Source organism: Triticum dicoccoides, chromosome 4B (assembly GCF_002162155.2).
Source record: "Triticum dicoccoides isolate Atlit2015 ecotype Zavitan chromosome 4B, WEW_v2.0, whole genome shotgun sequence".
Lineage (NCBI taxonomy): Eukaryota > Viridiplantae > Streptophyta > Magnoliopsida > Poales > Poaceae > Triticum > Triticum dicoccoides.
The window spans coordinates 36350778-36361975 of NC_041387.1; the positions used below are offsets into that span (position 1 = coordinate 36350778).

The 11198-nt window shown below is 43.3% G+C and overlaps 1 long non-coding RNA gene across 9 annotated transcripts; it reads left to right on the forward strand.

The window, feature by feature from the left end:
• The first annotated feature begins 6 nt into the window (after positions 1-6).
• On the forward strand, positions 7-8019 carry LOC119294835. 9 transcript variants are annotated; one of them, XR_005143563.1, is made up of 11 exons: positions 7-370; positions 468-555; positions 1111-1311; positions 2339-2404; positions 3376-3584; positions 3678-3754; positions 5026-5108; positions 5206-5610; positions 6018-6219; positions 6784-6903; positions 7354-8019. It is a non-coding gene; the product is annotated as an uncharacterized LOC119294835 (long non-coding RNA). The 9 variants fall into 9 exon arrangements; XR_005143561.1 differs by having other exon boundaries at positions 6801-6903; XR_005143562.1 differs by having other exon boundaries at positions 6805-6903.
• Positions 8020-11198: the final 3179 nt, after the last annotated feature.

Here is an 11198-nt window from a genome sequence, read left to right on the forward strand (position 1 = left end):
AACCCAATCCGTGGCGCCGCCCAGCTCGCTGCCCTCAAACTCCTCACGCCGCCGCTGCTCGTCCTCCTCGACTTCCTCCGTGTGCGTTCTCCTCTTCCTCTCCTCTGCGCCACGCCGGCTTCAGATCCCGCGCTTCCAACCCCTGATCCGTCGACGCTGCCAGAGCGCCCTTCGGCGGAGAGAAGGCCCAGGGCGACAGCGGCCCCCAATACCACGCCTCGAGCCCCTGCTTCACGCATGCTGCTGGAGCGCCCTTCAGCGCCAAGGAGGCGCAGCAGGACAAGGCCGCCGCCGGCGTCGGTGCTCCCTGGCGCGACACGACCGCCGTCGACGTCGGTTCTCCAAGCACATCCACTCCGACGACGCCCAGGTGATCCATTCTCTTGCCTGGAGATGCCGGTCTATCTTCTCTTTCAGTTCTAGGTTTTCGTGTTTACATTGATTTTGTGTCGGATTTATCATTGCAGGTCCTCTGTAGTTGTTGTTTGTTCTGTTTGTTGAAGCTTCGGCCAGCCTGCTGTCTGCTGCCATGTCGAGAGGTTGCAAGGTTCCTAGGTTGTGAGCTCTTCCTTTTCCTTCCTGTCTAGCAGAGCTATTAGTTGTTATGTGCAGCTCCAGTAGCTTTTCGGATGTGTTGACTGCCCCGCATCTTTTTCTTGGATGCATTTGCTGCTCGATCCTAGATCTGATCGGATTCGTTTGGATGGATTAGGTACTTGGTTCTGTTTGGATCCCTGGTATTTGTTGTTGCTTTGCAGGAGACTAGGCCTCATACCTATATCCGGGGGTAGATTTTTGTTGCCTTTCTTAATTTGTCTTGCTTGGATGCATTAGGTGCTTGGATATTGTTGTTGTTGTGTAGGAGATTGTTGTGGTCTGCCTAGATTCCTATGTTTTTATTACCTTTTTTATTTTGTCTGCTGCCTGATTTGTCCTTATCAGTGGTGACAAGGGAAGGGAAAGGTTTGGCACTGGCTCGCTAAATTACTTACCTTGGACATGATAATAAATATAACATGTTTGTAGTTGTTAGTAATTAATTTCACCCATGTAATAATCCATTTTCCTAAAGCTAATTGTTTTATCTTCCATATCGTTGGTCTGTGACAGGTTCAGATGGCATGGACGAGTAATCATTTATTCATGGAGCTAGCGCAGATCATCCTTTTTCGATAGAGGGATTTGGGCATCAATCCTTGGCCTTGCTCCTGATTATGTATCGGAAGTGGGAGTGCTAATTATGCATGGATGTATACTTTGCCTACGAAGCTTAATGGAACTGCTCAAATTTACCTCAATTATAGTTTCAAGGTTATATTCTTCTTCACTTATATATGCTCTTTTTTTATGCACTCTTGTTTCATTTATGGATTTGGTGTAGCCTCAAGTATGTAATCCACAAGGTATATAATTAGTACAGGATTAAGCATAGATTATTGAGAGCTGATGCTGAACAATGCACTTGAACTTTGAGTGATCTGTCAGCCATTGTTCAATTCACATCTTTATGTGCTTAGGATTAGGAGGATATATACGAACCCAACTTCGACACAGGTTTTGCATTGGCTGCATAGGCCACTGCCCCATTCATTAAGTTTGCTATCCATCTTACTCACATTGTTGGTTGTGGCTGCCATCATCATTATATTAGAGGTTCTTCATTTCCTTCAATAGATTATTGAGAGCTGATGCTGAACAATGCACTTGAACTTTGAGTGATCTGTCAGCCATTGTTCAATTCACATCTTTATGTGCTTAAGATTAGGAGGATATATACGAACCCAACTTCGACACAGGTTTTGCATTGGCTGCATAGGCCGCTGCCCCATTCATTAAGTTTGTTATCCATCTTACTCACATTGTTGGTTGTGGCTGCCATCATCATTATATTAGAGGTTCTTCATTTCCTTCTGTTGTGCCACCCTGCATTCTTAACTATATGTTCTTTATGGAAATCGTAGGTTCATGAAAAAGGCTATCTCATTGCAGGTTTTACCTGAATATATATCATTTATAAAAACATATATGCAATGCCATATTGTTGTCAGCCACCGTACTAGATGTTGTTGTTGTATGGATGATCTATTTATTCAACTACATGAACCAATACATGCTATTTTAAGATAATGAGAAATTATGATACCATCTTAAGCTCTGTATTTCCAGTCTCTGTAGGAAATACGCAATTTTAGCCCATGAAACTTGCATGATGTTATTACCTTATTATCACTTCGAGTCTCTGTAGGAAATACTATTATATTCTGTTATAGTTCCGGAACAATGATGACGAGACCTCACTATGAGCTGCAGCTTTATCTATATGCTTGCTTTCTTGTAGTGTTGAGAAATCATTTCGAGCATTATGAGTTCAGGCCATGGAGGAGCTCAGAAACATATCCTGCTGGTAACGAAAAGATGCCATAATTCCCTTTTCTTGCACTTTTTCTTTTAGCTTAGGAGTCCATTGTTTCATAAGCTGTCATTTGTTTTATATGGAATAGTATCTTCATTTTCATACTTAATCCATGACACCATGTGCAATTTGTATCGAACGGATTATTTTTTGTGTTCCCATCGTCTAAAAAAGCACAATGATGGTGGCTGGACCAATGAATTTTCTGTTGGACAAACATGTTCTCCCCCCTTTGGGGGCACTCTACTTGATGTATACTCAAGCTCAATGAGAAAATCTGTTTGATGTCGGATAAAAAGGATATTCGTCTTTTATTTTTGTATATTTCTGTTAGGAGCACTTTCGTTAACCTTTTTCCTTTTTAATGGATGCTTTCATTTTTAGTGGACCAATCAAATGCAAGCTACAAGGGCTGATTGGTTTTGCATGTTTTCCCTTAGTTATTTACTTGCTGCAATGTTGTGTTGGTATGAGAGGGTACGTCAAAAGTAAATGGAATAGGCTAATGCATTGTTCTTTGAGCCCAAAAGTGACTATCTATAGGTGAATCCTATGATGGGTTAGAAGCCTGCTAATTAAATTATCTGTGAAATAAAACATGCTCTACTCTAATTCTTACCTGGATCGTGTCATGATTGATTACTATGTATAAAAGAGAGAACAAAAAACTGCTTGCTTAGACACACTAGATCCCAGTTTTTTTTAGTATTTGGTGTTTGTTACCATTGCAAAGTTTTGGAACATTTGATTTCACATAGAACTTCCTTCTTTGATTTCTAACAAGACGTATTAGCATTAGCAAAACCATAGACAATTGTTTTGCTGTCTGACGACATAACTAATCTCTTGCCATACTTTCTGTATTTCCATACATTGCTTCCCTTTCTGGAAGTCATTTGGTACAAGACCTCTACTATGATATCCTTTCTTTTTAATTTTGATGCAAGTTTCTCATTTCACAGAAGAACACGATGGAGCGTCTTTCTGCTCATTTCACACAAGAACACATAAGAGTCGGCGGTCAGCTCTTTCCATGAGGTCTTATTTTCCAGGAACCTATTGCCTGAAAGGCATGATGATTACCATATGATGCTTAGGTTAGAATGTATGAAACTTCGCCTTGTATCGGTGTTTTCAGCTGTCAAATACCAGTTGGTGATTCTTCATTCGGGTATATCCGTATATGTTGTATTCAGATTTTTGAAAGCTGGAAAGTTCAACGTCGCCGATTAACCTGTAACAAATATACTTTCAATCTTCGTAGTAAGGCCCTCACCGTGGACGAGGACCTGGTCTGCCTCAAGCTGCTCGAGACCCTCCTGTGGCGCTGCCAGTATCACGGTGAGAACCTTTTCTTGTTGTTTTGCAGTTCAGGGTTGTAATTTATCTAGGTGCCGGCTACTGGGTCAGAGTGGTCAATTTTAGTTGCTCTATTTCAGAAGATTTGCTTGTTCCTCAGTGTCTAGGATGACAACTAGAAAAATTGATGTTGATAGTTGTCACATCTCACAAGTAGATTTGATGTACTATGCATCCCATCATATATAAATGCTGCCTGTAGCCAAAGATTGAGTACCTCTAGATGTAAGTGTTAGGTTGGATCATTAGATTGTTGACGATGTAGTACACAATTTTACAAGTTAATTACTAGCACGTATACTCATTGTTCTTCACAAAAAGAAACAAATGCTAAAACAAATCATCGGAGCATTCAGAGAGAAAAATCAGTGATCCAAACGTAGCGAGTTAATGTTAACTAGGCTAAAACAGGTTCAGTGAAGCTTCTGAGTTTTGATTTTGTTTCAAAATTAACACATCAAAGAAACTGTTATATACATGTGCCATTTATTTAGGGTGCTTAGAGAGTGAACAAGACCCTCCCTAAAAAACCAAACAAATATGATGTGGTTTGGTTTTAGTCGAGCAACTCCCAGTTTAACGAACCTGGATACTAAGCAGGTGTCAATATAAAGAAAATTACTACATTAGTTCATTTTTCCAAGTGAATGTTCGTTGAGCATCATTGCCTTGGTCAAAAAATGGTTTATCTTCTTATGAACTGATAAAGCGAAAAAAGAATGTGTGCTGCTATTGTGCTCACTGCCCAGAAAAAGAATCCAGCCATAGTGAGGTAATCACAAATATGAGTTGGGACAGAAAGATCTCTTGTATTTCCTCTTATGCGATTGGCCAATTTTGTATGTTCTTTTCATGCCCAGAATATTGCAGGTTGTACCCCTCGCATGAACCAGCATTACCTTTGAAACCGAATCGAGTTAACAGTAGATGCAAAATATTTTTTCTGTCATTTTTTTTGTCAAAATGGTGCATGACACATGTCATGGCCAGCAACAACATATATTACTTATGTTGCAATGAGGTGGTGCACGGCTGTTCTCAAACTCTAATATACTGGTTAGCTTTGTTTAAGTGGATGTCCAAATCAATGGAGACTATACTGAAACTTGTCGTTTGGAAAAAAGGCATGTTCTTGTATTTTTAATGTAGATGCACTTTGTATGAGAAGGATGGCATGTGCTCATATATTTTTTTCCTGCTCAAATATATGCACGTGATTACTGTTACTGTACTGATTTCAAGAACACCATCAGCATGGCAGGCTCTCTCTCATGAGAAATAAAAGACGGGGAAGTTGTCTGAAGCATTTAGAAGGGGAGACTTCTGTGGGGCGCTTGTATGTTTTTGTACTTCTAAAATTAGTGATACATGTTTTTTGTTGTCTGCATAATTGCTTGTGTTTTATAACATTGAGCGTTTTCTATCCCTTGCAGCCAAGCCCATGATATCAAGAAGCTTCAAATTATGATGACCATCAGCCCGTTTAGTTTTCTAGCCCGGTCTAGATGCTATGTTATGATTTCCATTCTCGTGGAAGTCACACCACCCTAGGAATTTGCGCTGAGGAACACCGAATGCCTCCTTTGAGCTTGGGTTGCAGAGATGACGGGGACCTCAAGGGAGTCACGCTCCTTTTGATTCTCATGTTTTTGTCGCCATACCATCTTACTGATCTGATCTGTGCATATGGATTTATGTTAGGTTTGTCGCCCACTCTGCATGGCGACGTGTAGTCTCCTGAGGTGTGAATGGATCCAAGTGCACGTAGGGATCTCTTCCCCGCTACACCGGCGACAGGCGCATGAGCTTTCCGATCCATGGCAACACCAGTCAACAGGGTATGTCCTGAACCATTGATGGATTCTTCTCTACTTTTTTTGATCTGGTCAACTAGAGTTTGTGCATCTATGTTTTTAGTATCATACGGGTTACCTGTGGACTGTGGTATGCCACTCACTTTCTAATCATTGACACCATGTGGTTCTTCTGTGCTTTGTGTTGTTACAAAAATATTTAGGATGCCCTCACCGGCGAGCATGGTTAGTTTCATATACATGTTATAAAAAGTCCAAGTACCCTGATAACTTCATCCTTTTATGCTATTTTTATTAAGTGCTGATGGTAAAAAATTGGAATTATCCGAAGACACTCGTCCTTTGTCTGATACTTTCATATGTCAAATTATATAATCCAGTTTGGGTGTAGCTCCACTTTTTATAATTCCTATTGTTTATGATTCATGCAGGTACCGCGAATGATTCATCATACTGAGGAAATTTAGTCTGGCATCAAATTTTATATGGTCTGATGCTCAGACACCAATGGAATTGTTCAAATCTTACCCAGTGGTGATCATTGTAGGCTCCATTTGTTATCAAAATACGCTAATTAGTGCGTGCTCATACACCAAAGGAACAGTTCAAGTCTTGTCGCCTGCTCAGTCAATCGTGAGTTACAGTAAAAGCTATAAATGTCTAGCTTTGAGCTCAGTTTAGTTTTGAAATGCATAATTAGCTTTTACATTACATGTTTGAAAGGTTTCTCTTCTAATTTATACTTAAATAAAATTGGAGAAATTCTCATCTCGCTAGATTCATGTGATGTTTCATTTATTTATTTTATGATAAGAAAAGAAGAAATACTTCTGTGATGGCAAGATGGGTCAGAGTAGTGATTTTCTGTGCACACCCTCAAATTTTACCTCTTTTGATCTATCTCATATACCGCTGAAGTTGTACTTTTGTTTCTGACTTGATTGCTCGGTAGTAGATTAACAAGATGTATGTTTCTTGAAATGCTCTTTCTTCTTCATTTGATATTTTAAAGCTCAAAATCTGTCATATATTACGAATGTACATGGCTTCCTGGTCGGGATAATTCATATGTAGTTGTTCTGTCTAATTTTTTGGTAAGTTCTGGAACATGGATCGGTGGCGAACCAACATGAGTAGTCATTCATTTCTTCAAACCTTAGTTGTCGTTTGTGCATTACCTACCATAAAGTGATGTAGATAGCTGCTGGATGTAGATAGTGCTTGATACCACCAGAAGGCCATGGCCAGTGCTCCGCCCTTCCTCCTCTTCGGCGCTCAACAAGAAGAGGGAGGCATCGATGAGGAAGACAAAGCGTGGTGAGCCATCACCAGTTTCAACATGTGTTTCTTAGTCTGTGTCTGATAAAGCCATTAGTTGTTGGTCTTTTGATTCATTGCCTGGCAGCTGGGCTATGGCTTCCTTTAGTTACCAACTTGGCATCATTGGGGTCAGACCATAATGCCAGATGTGCATGCTCAAATATTTTGGTCAAGAGCTTAGTGTGTATCAAAGAATTCTAAAAAATAATAATCAAGGTGTGTTATGATTGGACATCAGACCTTTATATGTTTTTCCTATCTAATAGTGATTCCCTATGCCCATATTTTTGCTCATATGCTGCAAGCTGTGAAGTTGCCCCCTGCACTTTATCATCACAAGACATGTCCAGGCAGCAAGTCTCGTGTGACAGTTACTTTTAATTCATTATTACAATTGTTTGATGGTTTGCTTGTTCCAACCTCGATATCTGGTGTGATTTCAAATAGTTATGAAGAGGCAGAAGACAGTGTTGCTATCGAAGCCATTAGATTTATGGAAAGTACATATGGCAAAGAAATGAGAGACTATCATTACACCCACGTCAAAAGGCTGGAGAATCAAGTCAAGCACCTGGTAACATGGCTGGGTGCAGCAAATGAGACAATCAAGAAGCTACACGAAGGATGCTACTACATATGAGCTCATATTCTACCCAAATAGTACAAAATGCAACAACTGCTGGGCACCTGAGGGCAAGACGGTACCAAAGGAGTTATGGAAACAACATTTGCATGCATAGAAAAATTAGCAGAGAGACTATGCTATATCGGCATGAAGTCAGGCAGCGCCTGGAGACCACGAGAGATAGTTTCTGGTGAGCTTCAGTCAGTACATCGTACCCAACATGTTTGTGTAGTTACTGAAGCGTCGACCTTTTGTTTTGTATCGCCCAAGCCAGTATCTTTGCCCTTTTGATGTTCTTCTCAACAAGAAATGTGTAGCCTTTAGATTCCCGTTGTTGTCTTTGTAGTGTAAGGTACCACCTGGTGGTATGTTCGTATCTCCACTTTTCTCTGAACAAGGCATGACTTTAGATTTCTATTCCCGTTTCTCTATCGTAAAAAGTTATGTATGGTCCTGTGTTTTATATGTACATGCTATGCGTCGTGTCCCCTCTCTGGTCGTATGAAAGCGCCGAGCTTGATTCTGTCTTATAACTTGATGTTCATCATAAATCCTATGATGTTTTGCTTCTAACACAATTGATTGTCTGCGCATGCTAAACCTGGGCTTCTATTGACAAATTGTTATATGCTTTTGTCAAAATGTTGTGACCGGCACCCTCGCGCCAAAGCGCGATTCCGATCTAGTAGATATAATTTCTCGATCGGTCTCTGCTCCAGCCGGGCACAAGCTACACCGGTTTCCGAGATATACCTGCTCGCCGTGTATTTTATCAGCTAGCACTTGGCTGCTTATGAGAAAGCTCCCTAGTGCTGACTAATACTCCCACCAGTACCGAAGCTCACTACTCGCTGCTCCGTTAGCTGTGACATCTAACAGTACTATATACTCGTATACTTTGTGGTGTCGTACGGGTGCACATAGTCAAACATGGGCGTGCGCGACATGCGACCTCAGTTTACCTACCATTTGATTATATAATTAACTCTGCATGCGTGCATGCGTCCATGCTTGCAGTGTGAACCTGAAGAAACTTGTGTGCTCCTGTGCAATGCCCCGGAGTCCCCGACCACCAGCCCAGAGCCCATTGTATATACTCTACACCCTCAGTTCCTAAATATATGTTTTTTTAAGATTTTAATACAGACTACATACGGAGCAAAATAAGTGAATCTATACTCTAAAGTATATCTATATACATCCGTATCTAGTTTTTATTGAAAATCTCTAAAAGAACTTATATTTAAGAACGGAGGAAGGTCTTTGCAAGCTAGTAGGAGATGCATCACTTTTACAGCTCAGCGAATCCTTGATACTCCTATACTACTGTAGAGTGTAGCAGTAGTATACTCCTCGCAAAAAGGTCCACGTGTTACGAGTAGTATGGAGAGTACAGAACCATGCATGTTTGTCATGCCGGATACGACCGGCCTGGGGAGACACGCGTAGTTTCCAGGCAGACTTTGCTGCTGTACGCTCCGCACGCAAATTAGCAAGGCCTCATCACATCACATGCTCGGTGAAAACTGTGTACGTGGGGCGCATTTCCTCGCCATTGGCTCTATCTTCTTTACGTACTCCCTCCGTTTCAAAATATTTGTCTTACTAGACATTTCAAATGAACACAACATATGAATGTACGTAGACATATTTTAGAGTATAGATTCACTCATTTTGCTCCGTATGTAGTCATTTGTTGAAATTTTTAGAAAGACAAATATTTGAAAATGAAGGGAGTACGTCCGAACACCTTCTAAGTACGCCCTGTTTGCCTTTGATCTCAGCATCGCAAGCATTGCAGTAACAGTTCTATTCCTAGTCTTGTCACTCGTGTGGTAAAAGAGCCAAACAAAGCTCGCACCTAGCTACGTACGTAGTGCCTTCGCCGAAACCCTGACCCAATGACACGGTACTCCGCGGTCCCGTTTCTTTTGGGAAGGAGCGGGACCGAAACGAAAATACCATATGGTCAAATGACAGGCCGTTTGCCGTCCTAAAGCCCGGGGGGCCTTGGGATCATCAACTCCAAGCTGATGAACATCGCACTAATGTGCAAGTGGATCTGAAAAATGTCTCAGGCAGAGACTGGCCTTTGGATCGACCTCCTCCGTGTGAAATATTTCCCGCATGGGAATTTCTTCGACGCGGCTTCTCGAGGGTCACCTTTTTGAAACTCTATTCAATTCCTCAAACCCTTCTTTGCCGGGGGTGCAAAGTTTGGGGTTAACAATGGACGGTCCACGCGTTTCTGGCTTGATCTTTGGATTGGCCAGCGGCCTTTATGGTCGGAGTTTCGCCAACTCTACTCCATAGCAGTCGAGCCCGACCAATGGGTTGCTTCGGCTCTTAGCGCCTCCTCTCCCTGCATTAATTTCAGACGCGAACTAATGGGGCCGGAGTTGGCGGATTGGGATCGCCTTCGGGCTTTGATTGCGGACGTCCGCCTGTCGGATTCTGCGGACACGATCTCTTGGAGGCTTTCCGGCTCTGGCAAATTCTCTGTCAACTCCCTATACAAAGAGCTTTCCCGCGGCCAGATCCTGTCGGCGGCCACGGGGCTTTGGAAGGCTAAAATTTCCCTCAAGATCAAGGTCTTCCTCTGGCAACTTTGTCAAGATCGCCTTCCTACCTCTATTAACCTTGCTAAACGCAATGGCCCCGCCTCCGGCCCTTGTGCGCTGTGCGGGACCCCGGAAGATGCTGACCACGCTTTCTTCCGGTGCTCTCTGGCTCGTTTTGCCTGGAGCGCGGTCCGTGCGGCCGCGGGAGTGGATTGGGATCCACGCTCCCTATCTGAGCTCGTGTCTTCCTTGTCTCTGGTTCAAGGCACATCTCGTAGGGTCATGTGGACTTGTGCGGCGGCTATGCTATGGGCTATTTGGAATATCCGTAACAAGTTTACTATTGAGGGTGTGTTTCCCTCGCATCCCGCTGACGTTATCTTCAAATGCATCGTGTTCTTGCAGCAATGGGCTCCGCTGGGAAGACAACATGACTCTGATCTACACCGCCAAGCTATTTGTCATCTGCGCTCCGTCTACTCCGAGTCCCGAGCCCTGTCGTCCGCTCCGTTGGTTGCCGCGTAGGGATGGGCAGCCCCTTTTGGTCCTAGCACCTCCCGAGCCTGCGTGCTCATTTGTTTTGGCTGATAACTCCTTGTACCGCACTTATTCGCTCGTCTCGCGGCCCTTTCCTTAACTTAATTGCCTCATGTTTGGCGCCGTGTTGGTCCTGTGGTTGTGATACTCTGCCTAAGTTGTGGGCTTTATTAATTTAAAGCCAGACATCCGTGACGTCTATGTTCTAAAAAAATTGACACGGTACTCACACGCTTGGCTCCCGCTGCTTCTTCTCGCATGTGCCCTTGTGCAGAGCTCTTACGGCTCGAGACCATCTCCCCGGGAGCCGCAGATGGCCGGGGTCCCGTCTCCCACGATGGTTCACGGCGCCGCCGAACCACGCCCCCGCGAAGACGGGGCGACCAAAGTCCGCCCCCCGACGGACAAGGGTGCGACTGGTTATCGTGGAGCAAACGCTGATGGTGGTGGTGGTGTCTCGACGGAGCAGAGGAAGGGTACATGGGCGCCGGTGCTGCCGCAGGCGCTGGGAAGGATGCTGGGTTTGAAGCTGGCACGCCGGGTGCTGGGAGGAGAGGCGGAGGACTCGC